This window comes from Tasmannia lanceolata, unplaced genomic scaffold, assembly GCF_043159265.1.
Source record: "Tasmannia lanceolata isolate RefF3 unplaced genomic scaffold, GAP_Taslan_0.1 ptg000018l, whole genome shotgun sequence".
Lineage (NCBI taxonomy): Eukaryota > Viridiplantae > Streptophyta > Magnoliopsida > Canellales > Winteraceae > Tasmannia > Tasmannia lanceolata.
Window position 1 is genome coordinate 16,228,367 of NW_027518695.1, and position 17,786 is coordinate 16,246,152.

Sequence of the window (17,786 nt, forward strand, 5' to 3'; positions counted from 1 at the left end):
GGTCAACCCGCGGGTCAATTTGAAACGGGTCAATATTTTGGGACCCGGACCCAGAAAACCTGGGTGGGCCGGGTCGACCCACTGGTCCGGTCACTTCTTGCCAGGTCTACATTGACCCATGTGGTGTTGTACCTCACAGTTAACCCGAAGAATATTGGTACCTAGTGTTTGGTTGTCCACCTCGTAGAATACTGATAGTGGTTTTATGCTTGGGCTTTGTTGGGAGTTTCCTGGCATACCATGTCTCCAAACAATCATGGGAGACATCCCTAGTAGTCTTCCTGGATTTTAACGCTAAATTGGCAATCAAACAATGAGTTTTGATTATGTCGCACCCAAAAAGGGAATAACCAAGCTAAATACTAATCCAGCCAGGATTTTATGCAACCAAACAGGGGAACTCTCGCAGAAGTTTAAGTGCCAAATAAAATTAGGAAGATAAAGGGAGGTGGATATGAGTAAACTACAGTACGCCATAACAATCACTATTGGCAGCAAAACTCAATTATCCAAGGTTGAGTTATCTTATATATTGCAAATTGATCAAAGAAATCGAATTGTTCTTACTTCTTAGCATAGTTATTGTAGCACAACACAACCTAGGTCCAATACAAGAACTGTTGAGATATCAATCCCCACTCCAAACAGGATATTCTCAATTGGAAATCCACTATGATCTACCATGAAACCAGGGAAAATAACAGTACAATCGAAATCATTATAATAACTGAGAGGGTGTGAGAAGATAGAGATATTGTTTCTGCAATCTACTAGGAAAGCCCAACCACATTCTTCTCTAGTTGCAATGTTAATTCCAGGAACCTAAGTCGTTTTTTGGCTGATGAATCCAAGCCAATCGTGATAAAGCTTAAACCCAAAAGTTCAGAGGCCATGCTGCATAGTATTGCTCAGTTTGAACAGATCCAATTTCTTATATCCAATTACTTCTTTAACATCTTAGTCCTCTCCTTCGATCAAGTCTTCTCTGGGTTTTGTTGAGTGCTTCTTTCGGAGTTTACGTGCAGCATTGTGAAATCCTTCAAGATCTTTTAAGTAAAATGAGTGCCACCGTAGAGAACTTTGTTTTTTTTTTTTTCTCTGCAAATTCTCCTTGTTCTTCTTCCTCATTTTTATTTTCTCCAGTTTCATTTTTCTTTTCTCCCCCTTTCTTCGTATTTCCTTAAGCTTTTGCATCCAAAGAAGCCCCTAGGATGTGAAACATATACAAATATATTAGTGAAAGGGTAATTTTGATTTTTCAGCATTAGGCTAACACATTTTCTCTATAAATCTTTTTCAAAACTAAGAATTGTCCCATGTTTTCAGGGAAATTTTAACTCTGCTCGATCATGGAGTATTTCTTCAACGGATTTTTTTCCATAAAATTTTTTCCTAGATACATAGGCCCCTAAAATTGGTGAAATAATGCTGTAATGCAAACGGGTTTCCGGTAAATTTTCACCTAATACAAGTATAACTCCTGATTATTGAACAAGTAGGGAAGAAATTGCCAGTTACAATCAGTAAACTCTGATACATTTGCAGAATAAGATAATAGACAATGAAGACGGAATGAGGAGACATTTACAATTGAATTATGCCCAACCTAACAACAACTCATACATTTCACCAATAATCCCTACAAGAACATGACCCATCTACAAAATGGTGGAACCGATTCCGATCCTTCAAGATGATCTTACGCCCCGCTATTGTTGAGATCAGTTTAGCTACAGCAAGACAAGCAGAACAAACACGGAGGTTCTTCACAATCCTAATTGTGGTTCCCGCTCGAGTACTGATAAGCCCGAAAGCAATGGCTAACTTCTCGTTGTGAACTTCGAGCACTCTCTCCTTCTCAATCTCTTCGATGTCGTGCAACACAATCTCTGTCTTGGGGGAGTATCCTTGAGCCTTGAGCAGCCCATTCAACTCCTCCAACATGTCATAAATCTCTTTGCTCTTTGGGTGTTTCAAGTCCCCTGCAACAAATTCATATGTCTTGTTACTCACTTCAATCAAGCTGCAACCCGGCTCCTTTCGAATCCCACTCTCTTTCATCATGGTCCTCACCCTTGCCACTTCTTCCCACTTCCCAGCAGCGGGGTAGATGTTGGAAAGGAGAATGTAAGTTCCTGAGTTCGCAAGTCCATTATCAACGAGGAAGTCACCTATGTTCTCGCCCAAAGCTATGCTATAAGTGGTTCCGCCTAGGAGTTATGATAGCTTATTGTTAGCTATTTGTTAGGGGTTTGACAAAGGTCATATAAAAGCTTGTACAAGGGCGTCGAAGAACGGATTTTATTTTCGTGTTTACAATTCTTGGAGGTTGGTTTTCACTTAGGGTGTGTTCTGTTGCGCATTTTTTGTGGAAACGGAAAGGAAAAGGCCTCGTTTTCTGTGGAAACGGCATTAAAGTGGATGTTTTGTTGTCCGGAGTTGGAAAATAATTGTCTCACGTGGAATCCGTCGAATCTGATGTGTCGCGGCTCTTTCCGCTTCTCAAAATCCGACTAAAAATATTGGATTTAATATGAAATCCGTGGGAATTGCGCTTCACGGGTTCAAAAAAAAAGGACGCTCTTTCAGAGCTAGAGAAGAAAGAACCTAGAGACTTCTCCGGCGAGCCATCTTCTCTTTCTCCGGCGAGCCATCTTCTCCGGCGAGCCTTCTTCTCCGACGAGTTATCTTCTCCGTCTTCGACACCATTTTTGAGGTATGTTTCCTCCCGCTAGTCTCTTTCCCTCTCCTTTTATTTTCTTCTTCTTCTTGGATCTGGATTTAGAGCTTGGATCTATGTTTCTATGTCTTGGATCTTTATTTTTTTTGGGTTAAATCTCTGTTGAGGCTTGGATCTGTGCTTGGATCTCGGTAAGCATGGTTGGAGGGTTTCATGGAGGATGTGTTGTTAGGGTTTGTTGGGTTTAGGGGCTTCCTTTCTTGTGTATGATTTTTTATTTCTCCCTTCAGCTCTTCAAATTTTTGGGCCATTTTTTCTCTGCCATTGTGATATTTTTTGCCATAGAAATAAAGATATGAAGATATGGGATTGCCGTTCATTTTTTTTTTTTTTTGGGAAAATATAGGAGATATATGTGACTATGCCATGACAGGTTCTGTTTGTTTTGGATTTTGAAAACTCTGTTGTGAGTCTTGAACTGATTATTGGACTCAAAATCAAAGATTTCAGTTTTGCACACAATGATTTGGTTTGGGTTTGGGATTAATCTGCTTGGGGTTCGGATTTACCCCCACATTCCTACTGTTGTGTATGGTAGGTTTATGGAGTGGTTGTGTATGGATGGATGGTTTGTGGAGGGATTTGTATATTCATGGTTGGTAGGTTTATGGAGTGGTTGTGTATGGATGGATGGTTTGTGGAGGGATGGTATATGCATGGTTGGATTGATGGTTTTTGGATGAATGGTTTATGTGTTTAAGATGCTTTATTTTTTATTGTGTTGTATTTTCTATTGAGTTATTGACTTCTTATTTAGAGTAAGATGCCTCGTCGTCCTACAAGGAGGAAAAAAACAGTGTTGTGAAGAGCTGAGTTGAAGCGTAGGAATGAGTTAGTTCGGCAAGCAGTCGCACTACTAATGGCTGGTGATGTTGCCATCTTAGTACTTTGGAAAGAGTACTATGAAAAGTATCTTCTCAGAGCTCCCTATGAAAGCAATTACTTAACGCGTCGTACGTTCATTTCTCTTGTCATCGATTCAGATGAACATTGTCATAACTTGCTACGGATGAACGTCAGCTGCTTTCGTCAATTTGTTGAAATATTTAAACGGGCGGGAACCCTAGAAGATACAATCCATTGTAAGGTGGAGGAACAAGTTGCCATTTTCTTGCATATTGTGGCACATAATCAGAGGGTTAGGACTATTAGAGCATGTGCTAGACGTTCAGGGGCAACTGTTTCGACTTATTTCAACAAAGTACTAAAGGCAATTTTGGGTATGCAAGATTTCTTCATCAAACCACCGACAGGTGAGACACCATCACAGATTGAGGGGAATCCAAGGTGGATGCCATATTTCAAGGATTGCATCGGTGCAATAGACGGGACATACATACGTGCTAAAGTACGTATTGAAGACAAACCTGCCTACTTTTGTCGTAAGCATTTTATAGCTCAAAATATTTTGGCGGCCTGTGACTTTGACTTAAAATTCACGTATATCCTAGCCGGATGGGAGGGTTCGGCTTCCGACTCGAGAGTGTTAGCGGATGCATTAACAAGGGCTGACAAGATTCCACTTATTCCAAGTACATTGTATATGACATAGTTACATTCTAGTAAACAAGTTCTCAGTTATTACTAGTTGCTGATAAAGAATATTTTTTTTATTTGTAGGAAGGTTTTACCTCGCCGATGGCGGGTACCCTCTCTTACGACATTTCATTACCCCGCATCGTAAGACCACATACCACCTAAGTGAGTGGAGTGAGCGGCGTCCACGGACTAGTAATGAGTTGTTCAATCATAGACACTTGTCCTGTCGAAATGTCATTGAGCGCACATTTGGCGTCTTGAAGAAGCGTTTCAATATTCTTAATGAAGAACCAATGTACACTATCGAGAAGCAGATTGACATCTTCTTAGCATGTTGTTGCATCCATAATCATATTCGGCGTTTCATGCCTAATGATTCAATACTAGAAGATGTGGACAACTTTCTAGCTAGACAACTCTTGCTACAAACTGTGGAAGATGAGGACATACCACGAGATCCTCCTCAATTAAGGGATGATGACAAAAGTGCAGGAGAGGAAATTAGAAACACGCTTACCACACACATGTGGAATGATTTCAGTAGACGTCATTGACGTTAGAGGATTATAGTTTCACTCCATATATGGTTAGAGTAAATTTGTTATGTTTTCATGGTTATATGACTCTTTTACTGTTTCGAGTAACTTTATTATGTTCTGATGGTTGTATGTGTGTTTATTCAAATAACTCTGTTGTTATTAGTGTGATGGATTAAAATTTTGAAGGAAGATAGTAGCTAGTTGTTTTGGATGATGTATGCTGTATCTTTTTATGGTTGTATGTGTATTTATTCAACTTGTTATACATCTCAGGTTGTTATATGGATGTATGACTCCTAATGAACATATATGTGTATATTGAATCAGAATGACAAGTGCGCCACAAACCTCGTAGAAGAGGGGGAAGAATGTCATTTGAGACGTTGGCGGAGGCTCAGTCACAGCTAGACGCATATTTCGAGAGAGCCAGGTATCGGAGCAGCGAAAGGGTTGAGGAGGTAGAGGAGTTGCGAAATGAAAGGGTTGAGGAGGTAGAGGAGTTGCGAAATGAAAGGGCAGAGGTGGTGCCACAGAGGGTGTTACCATGGGTTTCCCTCATTCTTGTTGGTTCGATTATATTGCTTTTAAAATCTGCTTCTTGAGTTTCTTTGAGTATTTTTTTGTATAAGTGGACTATTTGGTACGCTTAAGGGGCTTAGGATCAAATATTGTGGAGATGTTGAAGTTCCGTCCTTGATTTCTGAAGGTTTTTCCCTATTCCAGTATCTCCTCACTCATATGAGCTTTGTAAGGGATTATTTTCTTATGGAAGGTAGGCAAAGTCAGTATTTCACGAGTCATAAGAAAGAAGCCCACTCAACTCTTTGGTGAATGTAAAGACTGTTCAATTGTTGGTTGATATTTATACTTTGCTTTTTAGTAAAGTTGGTTGATATTTATATTTTGTTTTGTTGATACATTTAATATTTTCCTTTTAGTGATGCATGGTTGATTAGCTCATCTTTGTGCTCAATGGGTTCTATTATTTCAAATGATGAACTGTTGTTTGAGAACATTGCATTATGTGGTGCTGATGGAATCTTTGTGCTCTTGGTAGATGAAATGGTAATGGACATTTGGCATTGCAGGGTGGGTTCTTTTTGAGTCAGCTGCCACTATTTTGAGTTTCGTCGGCCTCTGAGAAATTTAGTTACACACTCAGAACAATCAGTCTTTTCTTGTTGAACTGAATTCAGATTTTGCTCATCGAGATGGCAATAAATCTTTGGCGATGGGGGATGGGTTCTCTTTTTTCTTTTTTTGCTCGGTAAGCTGGAGGGGGATGGGTTCTTCTCAAGTCTGTTGCCACAATTTTGAGTTCAGCAGTCAAGGAAATTTAATTACAGAACACAGTGAGTCTGTTTTGTATTGGAACTGTAGAATTCTGATGTTAACCCTGTAATTATGGAAGTATATATCTATTAACCAAGGGTGGGATTTTGTACAAATTGATGGGCTATTATTGAATGGGTTATAAAGTGTTGGTGTTGGTTTTCTGTTCTTTGATGAACAGTGTACTTACAATTGTGGTTAATTTGTGGAAGCCAAATTAATACAAGATCTTTTATATGCGTCCTGTTGAACTTCTGTAGATGCACTATTTTAAGAGGGGAGATTATAAAGGAGCTCTGATTGGGCTTGTACTGTGAAGCTTGCCCCACTTCGGTTGCTTTTGAATGACTTTGCCCTGCTTGCAATGGGGGTAAATCAATAAAATCTATAGCTCATGTTAGTGTTTAATGTACCAGTTAATTAGATCATCAAGAGTTATGATTTAGCCAAAGTCAACTTTTTGAAAATTATTTCCGAAAGTCCTTGCATCTAATTTCTTGTGATTTTGTGTAAGAAACTCTGGCATGTATAGAAGACAAGCTTTGCAGTAGTTGGGAAGCAGTTTTAGCGGGCAATAAGCTCTTGCAATTATGCATAAAATTCTGTGTTAGGAGTTTTTTTGAAGATAATATAGGCCACATAACAAGGAGTCAATGATTTCATACATGAGAAGAAAAAAATGAAGACGCTCAATGTGAGGCTTGCAAACAACTGGTTGAAAAGTCCACACAGAGTGGCAATTTAGCCTTTGAAGGAAATATTATCAGCATCCAATATTTTGATTAAGGGACTCCACTTAATTGAACTTTTTATTTTTTGGTTGGCTATAGATAGGTTTTGGGAATTGTAATAGCCTTGGCAGGAATGCTAAACTAAAGCCTGCCCTTGCAGAAATCAGCAGCTATGACGCCCTTCAGCTTCGAGTTCCTCTACCCTTTAATAGCTAAGTAGAAAAGTTTAACATAAAGACACATTATTGAAACAAGGGAGTGCGACAATGCCATTCCTTGTTTCGATAATATGCTACTCTTTAAACTGGCCCGTCATAGGTTTTTTTTTTTTTCGTCTTTTTCATTTTTTATATTCAAGAGAAGTGTGGCTAGCATTTCCCTTTAATGGGAATGAACTTTTCTACAATGCAGGGTAAAGCAGCTCAACTCCGTATAATTTGTCATAGAAAATTATATTTCCACTACTTCTGTGTTGTTTCTTTTCCGTTTTCCTGGCAACTGAATGCACATTCATGTTGTTTCTTTACTGTTTCTTTTCCGTTTCCTGGCAACTGAACGCGCACTCTTACTGCTTTCTTAGCAGTTTCTTTTTCTTTCCGTTTCCTTCTGCCACGTCATTTCCTTTTCCTTTCCGTTTCCTGCGCGCAACTGAACAGGCCCTTAAGTAAAACCCTTAGCATTTATTATCTTCTCTCCCATCCCACCTTATTTCGTTTTCTTCTCATCAATTCTCCCTTTGCAAGTAGCCAAGATAGATGGGCATGGTGGTCAAGCATCCACGTTACAATTAAATCTCAACAAAATAATTGAAAGAACTGGCTTATGGTTCTATAGGATGGATTTTATTCCTTATTGATGCTCCTCTAAAGGGTAATAAATATCCGCATATCTCTCAATGCTTTATGCAGGTTGTGCTTGTGGACTATAAGCATTTGTCGTGGCCTAGGAAGCACGGGTACTCTCTCGGGGCTCCTGCATCCGTACCCGACACGTATGGGGTGCGGGTACGTCCTGGGTACGTACCCCATTTTAAAAAGAAAAAAAAACCAATTTTGGTTACTATTTTAATTTGTCCATTTATTTAAGATTTACATGTAAATAACGGAATACCCCCCATTTCGATTTATTAAAAATAGTTTCAAGACCCAAATCTAAAAGGAAAAAAAGTCAATTCTCTTGTTCTAGTACAAAATTCAAAGAAAAAGGGTCGGGTCAAAATTTTAACTTTCTTAACTTCCAAACGGTGGGGCATTTTTCAAATTTTAAACATTCATAAAATATATTGTGTCCAAACATTATTAAATCTCAAAAGTCCGATAAAAAAAATCTCATAATTTGGTCTCTAAAAATTATTCATCTTGTCAGGTCAACACACTGGCGACAGACTTTTTTTTCTTCTAATGAATGATGTATTGATGCCTCATGTTATGAAATATGGAACTTAATCACTTATGAAATGAAGAGTAATATTAGAATTTTCTATTTTGGTGATGTTATTGTTATTTAATTGCTCTACAATTATTTTTTTAATTTTTATAAATATATAATAAAATAATAAAATATATTATTATATTCGGCGTACCCGAACGTACCCGCACCCAGTTTTTTAGCAAATCACGTACCCACATACCCGTGTCGTGTTGTTCCCGCACCCCGTACCCGTGCTTCATATGTCGTGGCCATGCACAAAACCTCTCCTCTTCGCTGAAACAATCAATCCTGACAATTACGAAAATGTAGCCTTCGATAAAGCAAACGAGAGGAATATAAAAAAATGGAAACTTCGAAGACGACATTATAAAACTGTTCACTTGCTGTCTCAGGAAATGAAAGGAAATGAAAATAGCCCAAATTTTCTCGGAAATCCACATATTCCGATGTTCGCTTGCTTTCCCTGGAAAGCGGATATACTGACGTGGAAAATGAAAAATATTACGTGGGAAACAAACTTTCTCGCAAAAGCAGTAACTATTTTCCCGTCAAAATAGCGAGGAAATCACGTTTTCTCGGGAATCCACAATTTCCTACATATTTTCCCTCGAGAAAACAGGTTTCTGGGAAAGTGAACAGCGAGAAAACAGGTTTCCCGTCAGAATTTCTTTTCCATTTTTCCACGTTAGATTCCTTTCCTTTCTTTTCTTTTCCTGCAGCGAGAAAACAAGTGAACGGACCCATATGAAAGATACGAGACGGAACATGTAAATGAGACAGAAGCATAACAAGTTAAAGGGTAGCTTCTCCTGGGCCATTTTCAAATAATAAGAGTAAGATGGTATAAAGTTTAGCCTCTGCAGCTAGAAATTCATTGTTAATTTTGAGTGGTCCTTCTTTGTAGCTTGGGGTCACATATGAAATTCTATTAACTTATGTTAGTAGTTTTTTTTTCATATTTTTTTCTTCTCCTTCCTTTTACCTGAGTTAGTAATTATAAGATATTTTTTCATTCTTGTCTTTTTTATTATTTTCCATTTTTCTTTTTCTTCTTCTTCCTCGAAAAACCCCTAAAAATTTGGCAACAAAAAAGAAGAAAGAATGGTAAGTTTTTAGAAAAAGAATATTTTAGTCTTTTCATTTAAAAACCTTAGTTTCACTACAAGAAAGTTGGGTAATACCGACCGACCACCAGTAAAAAGTCATATTATCTGCCAGTAAATGACATACCGACACATGACTGACGGTCAACTTTCAGCTGCTAGAGTTCTTGTCCGTAAACCCATTTTCTGGCGGATAATATGGTCGGCCGCTATAGGATATACTCTAGCGGCGGTCATGTATGCTGCCAAAGGCCTCCTGACAATCATTATTCAACATTTTTTTCCGATGGATATTGTAACACCCAGCCCCAATGCTTGAACATGTTTTCACTACTTGAAATGGGTGTTAATATCAAATTGAACTTATAGCCTTTTTCTTTCTTTTTTTCTATTTCTCTAATGGGTGTCGTTACCAATATCGAGATTAGGATTACTTGCTTGGAATGGGTGTTGTTATCACAATTGAGCTTATGATCTTTGAAATGGGGTGTTTTTATCAGTTAAATAGATGAGTAATATGGATGTTTGGATGGTTGAGATTAGAGTCAAATAGCACATCTTATTTCTAAATTATTGCTATGGTATTTTATTTTATCAAGGGGTGATTTCTAATTTGGATTGCAGATAGGTGCGGAGGGATCGAATGAGACTGGGTCTACTATAAGAAGTGGAACATGATTTACATAGTAAGACTATGTTTGGGAAAGCAAAGTTACTATTTATATGTGGGTCGGTCAACTTTCTTTTGGATGTTTTCCTTATAAAAAGGGCATGTGAACCACAAATTGGACTAATTCCAATAAGAATCAATTGGGCATTTGGGCAAATTAGAAAGGAGAAGATTCTAGGCTAATTGGAGTGGCATGTTACTATTTTCATGTGGGATGAGATTCCATTTTTTTTTAGTAATCTTTCACCTCTCTATCCCTTATTGGAAGTAACTTCCATTTAGGATTTTTGGGCTGATATAGCTAGAAATTAAAGTTGGAATGGTCGGTCATAGGCAAGTTTCCTTCATTGACCCATTTACTCATGGCAATACAATTACAACCTACCAATTTGGAGTGCCAAGATTCTTTCCCATTCGGCTAATAAATCTATTCCTCTATATATGTATTGAGAGATTAGGAAGGCAGAGTTTGCTTTTGGAATCACATTGAGAGAATTCATTCATCTATTTTCACATTTGAAGACGTCAAATGCTCACGATTGAAGTTGTGGGGTGGTCATCTCATTAAAGGGCTAATGGATTACTTCCTTTGAAGATCATAAGACTCATCCAAGAGGTACTGTTTCTTTTAGTTTCGAATTTAGATGTAGAAGGGAGTTCTTCCTAATCGTATGAGATGAATATCTTGATGGAATCACCTATTCTTGATGATTAATTAATTTTTCAGTCGAGTCTCTACCGTGAGCCTCCTTGATCAAGGGCAGTTCGTTGATCATGTGAAGATTATTTCTCTTGTGGGAATTGGCATTGACTATTGGGCTTCTTTTAACACAAAAAAAAGGGAGTGCATGGGCTGTCGTGGGTTCATTTTGTTGTTGCTTCTCGGATCGAATTCCTATGGGTCTTCATTGCATGTTCTTCCTCAAAATCCAGCATAGAGTTTGAGCCATCAAATGCCTTAGCTACCTAAACCTCTCCTGAAAGATCAAATTGTCCCTTAAAATCCTTTCCCTTACTTCATGTGTTAAGCCTAGAACAACTGTTTTATTTGTTGCCCTTTGTTGCCAAGTAGATCACGTCAAGAGCCTAGCGTTGAAGATACCCACTGCCCCATTTGTTTTCAAGGATCCGTAACCATCTTCTGTCCATATTTCTCGGGCTAGGAGTTATGTCTGCAGACAAAGGATTGTAGAATTTACACTACTTCTCGTCTCTCTACTGTTTAAAACGATCTACTCTTGGGTCTTGGCCTCAACCTTTCAAAAGGAAATTTCTGGAGATTACGCTTAAGGTAGGTGATCCTACCCTATGTCAGTGTATTATGTATATTTCATATACTTAGATTTATTGCAAGCTTTTATTACAGTTTATTACATGGAACTTGTTTTGAAAAGGTTTCTCACTGTTTTCTTTTAGCATGTCATTCCAAATTATTGAATTGTCATTATCCATGAAATGCTTTAGTCTTAACATGCTTCCTTATCTATACAAAAAAAGAAAGAAAAGAGCTTTGTGACTAACATGATTTTTGGAAACTCAAGTTCATGAAACACTATTGAAAAGCATTTTATATATGATATGGTTTCAATGGTTTGGAACGGGGGAGCTCCCAATGGTTTGAAATGTCTTCAAAATTTATGGCACGGTATTGAAAACATTAAATTGCTTTTCTCTATATTTGTATACAGTCTTGGTATGGAATGGATTCCGCCAGTAAGGTTGATCTCTGGTGGGGATCTAGTGCCCAACCTGCCAGTGGGGGAGTACACTGGACGTGATCACGTAGACCGGTCGAGTTTATTTGCCCGTAAGGTTGATCTCGGGCGGCCAGTAGGGAGTCCTCTGGCTATTGATATTATGATATTGCGCGCTTTAGGACCTGTGAGTCCTGCGAACGAGTGTTTGCCTTGGGTTACGCTACTTGCCAATAAGGTTGGAAATTGGCCACAGAGAAGACTGTTGAGTATTTGTTTTCTAAATGGAAAACTGCAAAACCAAGTGTTTGAAAATATATATTCTTTGTCATTGATTTCAAAGTGGAAAACTGCATAACCGAGTGGTTGGAACCGTTTTTAGTAAAAGAATGTATTTTTCTTATGTAACTTATGTAGAAATGATTTTCTTGGTTCTTATCAATTTCTGCATTGGCTAAATTTTATAGCATGTTACTTCTTTTCCGCACCAGCATGTTTTCGTTTTCCTATTATCTGACTTGGATTTGGAAAACCGGCTGGGCTGTTAGCTATTATGTGGTTTAACAATTTTCAGATACAGAGGAGCGACAGTAGACTTACTGAGGAATTCAAGCACTTGGATTGGAACCTAAGACATTTCTTGCTTTCTTTCATTATTTCTAGTTTAGAAGCGTTTGTTATTTTATTGTGGATTTAAACTTTTGGACCTATATATGTATTTCGTTTGAGCTTTAATTGAGACTAAAATTTTTGCTTTTATTAGTCGCTCTAAATATTGAGAATAGTTGGTTGTGAAGAAGCCTTGCATGCTTGTGGGGGCGACCCTACCGGTGTGCGGCGGCTGTCACGTGCGCCGGACCCCGGATTTTGGGTTCGGGGCGTGACAGTTATGGCAGTCGGTAAAAATTGGGAAAAAAAAAATTAAATACACAATTTTCCTGGTGGTCATTACCAGTGGTATTAAATATATATATATATATATATATATATATATATATATATATATATATATATATATATAGAAAACGGTTCCTACACATATGTGTAGAGAGTTCTCTACACACTAGCTTAAAATACAGTGGGGGCCTACATTGTTTGGGTGATCCAAGCCATCCATTTTAAAGGCCCTCACATAGATAGGGTGTCTACAAAAAATCAGATCCATAGGATCATCCCAACCCTACGATTTGTGGAGGTAAAATGGATGTCTTTAAACCTTCACAAATTAGTCCATTTTTTGCCTCCACAGTTCGAATGGTTAGGATGATCCTATGGATCTGATTTTTTATGGACACCCTATCTATGTGAGGGCCTTAAAAATGAATGGTTTGGATCACTCAAATAATGTGGCCCCCACTATATTTTAAGCTAGTGTGTAGATAACTTATCTACACATATGTGTAGGAACCGTTTTCTCATATATATATATATATATATATATATTTTAAACTGTGAAAATACCAAAAAATGAGTACAACAAAAGGAACCCTGTGTAAGCCTTTGGGCTTGTAACAAGCTATCTCATTCTATCACCACACACAAGCTACATTAGGGTTGTAGATGCCTTTGAACATGGGTACGACCAATACATGGATAGAAGGCTAAATATTTCGTTGAACTTCTAAATAGAAAAGGTAAAAGAAAACATGTTGCTAGATAAATTTATAAGAGGAAGTCTAAACTGAAGGGAGCCCTTGCAAAAAAGAGGTGAAAGGGCTCCCCCATTGGTTGCACATCACCATCATGTTTAACTTTTCAGCGGTTATTAATGCATGATGGTGATGTGTAGCCAATATATAGGAGAGCCCTTTCACCTCTTTTTTGCAAGGGCTCCCTTCAGTCTAGAATTCCTCAATTTATAAACACTATACAAGAATATAACCTTTATATATGCATCATAAACAATGTACACATCCTATATCATGGTGAAATACAAATTTTTAAGCTCAAAAAGACTAACCTTACAATTGAGGAGAGTACCCCAAGTTCATTTTTTAATTGCATCAGTTTTGCGAGGAAAAAAAATAAAAACTTAGTAGCAAGAGAAAGAAATAAACATTATCGAAATAGAAGTTTCATACTACTTACCTTTTGAATCCAGGTATGATTTACCTTTTGAATCCAGGTATGACTAAAACCTTGGCAGGTGATCACCTGCACAACCCCGAACAATCACAAAAAATCAGAACATAATTAGGAAAAGAGGAAAAAGTTTGGAAGAAATAATTGGTAGTTTCTTTAAAAGCCAATCAACTTGGTAGTCTTGCCAAAGTTGCTTTGCAACTTATAGTAGTTTTTCCTATTACTAATTTATATAGAGGGCCATGCATCACTTTCTTGGCCTCTTCAAATTGCACAATACCTACTCGTTGGCATAACTTCCACACTCAAAGGTTTTAGTCATTTGGTTGATGGTGACCATTAGACGTGATGCTAAAGTTGTTGCATAATGCCCTGGAGAATAGCCCTCACTTCCGCTTCATTTGTATCCATGATTCTTATCGGGCTTCAGAAGGCCCACTTTGTATTACTTATCTTTTTTCTAAGGATGCCTCCTATACCCGAGGGCCACGGGTTTCCCAAGCTACAACCATCAAAATTAAACTTCAACCACCCTAGGGCAGGAGGGGTCCATCTAGGAGAAACTGTCTCTTCACCTTCCCTACTTCTGCAGATCTCCTTCCAACATCTTCTAATGTTTAATGCCGGGTAAAAAGAGAAGTCGGGGAAAGCTTTAGCCCATGATATGACTAAAGTGATGATCCTACATATAGATACCTAGGCACTTCTAAGCACATTCTTAAGCGTACGAGCATTTCTTTATTTCCACATAACTGAAAGGCAAGCCATCAATGCCATGTTCTATAAGGTTTTTCCCTTGGTTGGCCACGGAGCAACTATCCAAGAGATCTGACATATGTGCTGGGAAAACCCACGAGATCCCAAAAAGGTTCAGAATCTCCAAATCTCTCTAGCATACTTGCATCCCAAAAAGAGAAAAGTACAGAATGAGTGCGATAGTTTTGAGGAATTACGGATTTCGGGTACTTTCGAAAACAAGAATCAAACACGGGTGATTCTTCAAAATCGGTTCTCGGTTTGGATTTGAAATCTTTCTTTGAACCCAGAGTCCCTTGGGTTCGTTTAAATCTTGGCCGTCGCCAATATGCATAGACGGTCGGATCCACGACACTTGGACATCAATATGGAACGGTGGCGTCTTCTAATAATATCCCCTCTCTATATGAGATTCCATCGGGTACCCATTATTTCCGATGTCGTACTCTTTATTTCAGCTTACACCCTATTTCCGCTGGCGTACTCCTTGATATTCCGGCGGGGTTCTTTAGAATCCGGCATCGTACTCGATACGTTTGGAAAACATGTTTGAACCCAGAAAATCCGGCAGCGTACTCGATATTCCGACGGGGTACTCTAGAATCGGGCGGCGTACTTGATATCTTTGAACGATGGGTGTTTCTTGAATCCGGCGGCGTACTTGATATTCTAGCGACGTACTCAAGAATCCGGCGGCGTTCTAAGCCAAAAGAGGCGTGTGAAATAATAAAATATTCAATAACATTGCCGTTCTATGTCAAGAGATACGTACGTGATTTTACGTGAAAAGTGGGAAACTTTAATGCTTTTTTATGATATTTTCACTACCCCTGCATTGAGGTTCTCATCCTTTAAATTTTTTTAAGATAATGATTGATGTTCTCATCCATCAGGAAGGGCAACATACGAGGACTCTGATCATGTCAGAAGAGTATCAGGGTTTTTTTCCCACCCGATTTTGAAGAATTGCCCGCGTTGGATTCTTGTTTTCAAAAGTACCTGAAATTTGTAATTTCTCGAAACTATCGCACTCATTCCGTACTTTTCTCTCCCAAAAAATTGCATTATTGATTTAGGGCTAAAATAATTTGATCATGATGAGACCAGTGACAATGAGTCACACTTGGGATTGTCCTTGAAGGAAACTTTTAGCAGCCTATAGCATGTACTTATGCTAGAATTAATTTAGTAGATTTGCTGAGATCTGACATTGGATCATCTAGTACTAGATTGAGTAACTATACTAGATTAGGCCACTAGAATATATTAGGATTCCTCTCTCTCTCTCTCTCTCTCTCTCTCTCTCTATTACCTAGGGGTGCAAGTTTGGCCCTGTGAGCCTTGACCCGCCCTGAGCCCGAACAGGGTCAGGATTGGAAAATCTGACCCTGAGGGTGAGTTTGGGTACATTTTTTTGGCCCTGACTCAAGGTCGGGTCGGGTTCAGGGTTGATACCCCTGGCTGACCCGACCCAATCAACCCTGAACCCGACCCTACCCGACCCAACCCCCTTTACACTTTACCCCGGCCCGCCCTGACCGACCCGACCCCCTGTACACTTTACCCGCGGCCCACCCTTGAGCCTTTCTGTTTTTCATCTCTCCATCTATTGGGTTTTGGTTATGTATTTATCACCAAAAATCATATATCAATTAGAATAATAGATTGTGTGAAGGTATTTTGATTTTTGACAATAAAACAGACTGAAAACATGTAAAATTGCCCAACTCGATCCGACCCAAGCAGGGCCAGCCCGGCCCTGCCCAATCAGGGCCAATCAGGGCGGGCAAGGGTTGGGCTAGGGTTTTGCAAAACCCGACCCAACCCGACCTTGTCGCAGCCCTACTATTACCAATGCCATACACGCTCTAGCACTGTGAGGCAATTATATGTGGTACATTTGTCTCTGCTAGCTGTGACGGAGGGTCTTGTTACTCTAGGCTTCATTTCTTTCGACGTAATATGGACGTGAAACAAATTTTATGCTCGTTTTTTAGTGTAAAAATGGGTGTATAATTTGTTTTATACCCATTTTACATTGAAAGAAACAGAGTTTAATGAGTGATGAGGATTGGATTTACAAATCAAATGTGAGTTGTGTTAATATTGAGGAGACAGCATCATCCATCTCGGAGCAACTCTATTGCAGACATCAAAGTGAAGCATCCTTTCATGGAAGAAGAGGAAGCTAAGTTTCTTGTTTCCTAATAAAGCGAAAGGAGAACCATTGTTAAAGAGATAATCCTAATCTAATCTAGTAGCCTAAAGTATAGTTAATTAATCTTGTACTAGATATTCAACAGTTAGATCTCACGAGATCTAATGTATCCCAACAACTTAAGACAAAACACTAATCATAGAGTTGAATATATGTTTCTTTTCTAGGGTTTGCCATTGGCCAGATGAAGGGAATATGGATCGAGGGAGACTCCGATCATAACATCAAGGATATACAGAATGAAAATCCCCAATATCCAAAGATCCCTATAACATGTAGATAAATTCCAAATAAAGTTTTTTTTTTTTTTTTGGGTAACTATTGTAGAATAAACCTGACCTACCAAAATCTATGGGTACCTAACACAAAGAAAATTTGGTTGATGTCACTACTCAGGAAAAGTAAAAGTATGGTTCACTAATTTAGTGATGCAAACAAATCATGTTTCAGTCCCTCTAATCGATGTTTATTCACATACAGTCACACATTGAGAATTATAGCCCCCCTGTTATGAACTTGATTAAGTGATCGTGTGTAAGGAGTATGTGAATCCAGCCCACTAATGATGTGATCTTGAGCCAAATATCTCACCTCCCGAGTTCCCTTGTTATTCCTCTGTTTTCCTATTTTGAAGACAAACAAATAAGGATGCTAAGGGAAAGAAATAAAGTTAGCAGTTTTCTTCGAGGGAAACCGAACCTCCACATGCAAATGCATTCATTAATTGAGAAAAGCTTCCTCATTACAGTCCCTTCTCCCCCTTTAAAACCACAACACAACAGTCATACATACTCACTAATTCTTAATCACCCTCAACCCATGATCCTCCTACAACTTGCATGGTACCTAGCATAACTCTAGTGCAACTCCCCACCAAGTTACAACTTAACTTGACTCTAACTACCTGACTCCATACAGCCCACTACTAGACTCCCACGTTTTTGGAAAGTT

General features: G+C 38.6%; 1 long non-coding RNA gene across 3 annotated transcripts; it reads right to left on the reverse strand.

Annotated features, from left to right (window-relative positions):
* Positions 1–1,514: 1,514 nt before the first annotated feature.
* On the reverse strand, positions 1,515–14,592 carry LOC143851687 (uncharacterized). Of its 3 annotated transcripts, none has more exons than XR_013236457.1 (3): positions 13,868–14,592; positions 8,512–9,671; positions 1,515–2,210 (listed from the first exon to the last, which is right to left on the reverse strand). It is a non-coding gene; the product is annotated as an uncharacterized LOC143851687 (long non-coding RNA). The 3 variants fall into 3 exon arrangements; XR_013236456.1 differs by having other exon boundaries at positions 13,740–14,592; XR_013236455.1 differs by lacking the exon at positions 13,868–14,592 and having other exon boundaries at positions 8,512–9,703.
* Between the last annotated feature and the right edge of the window lie 3,194 nt (positions 14,593–17,786).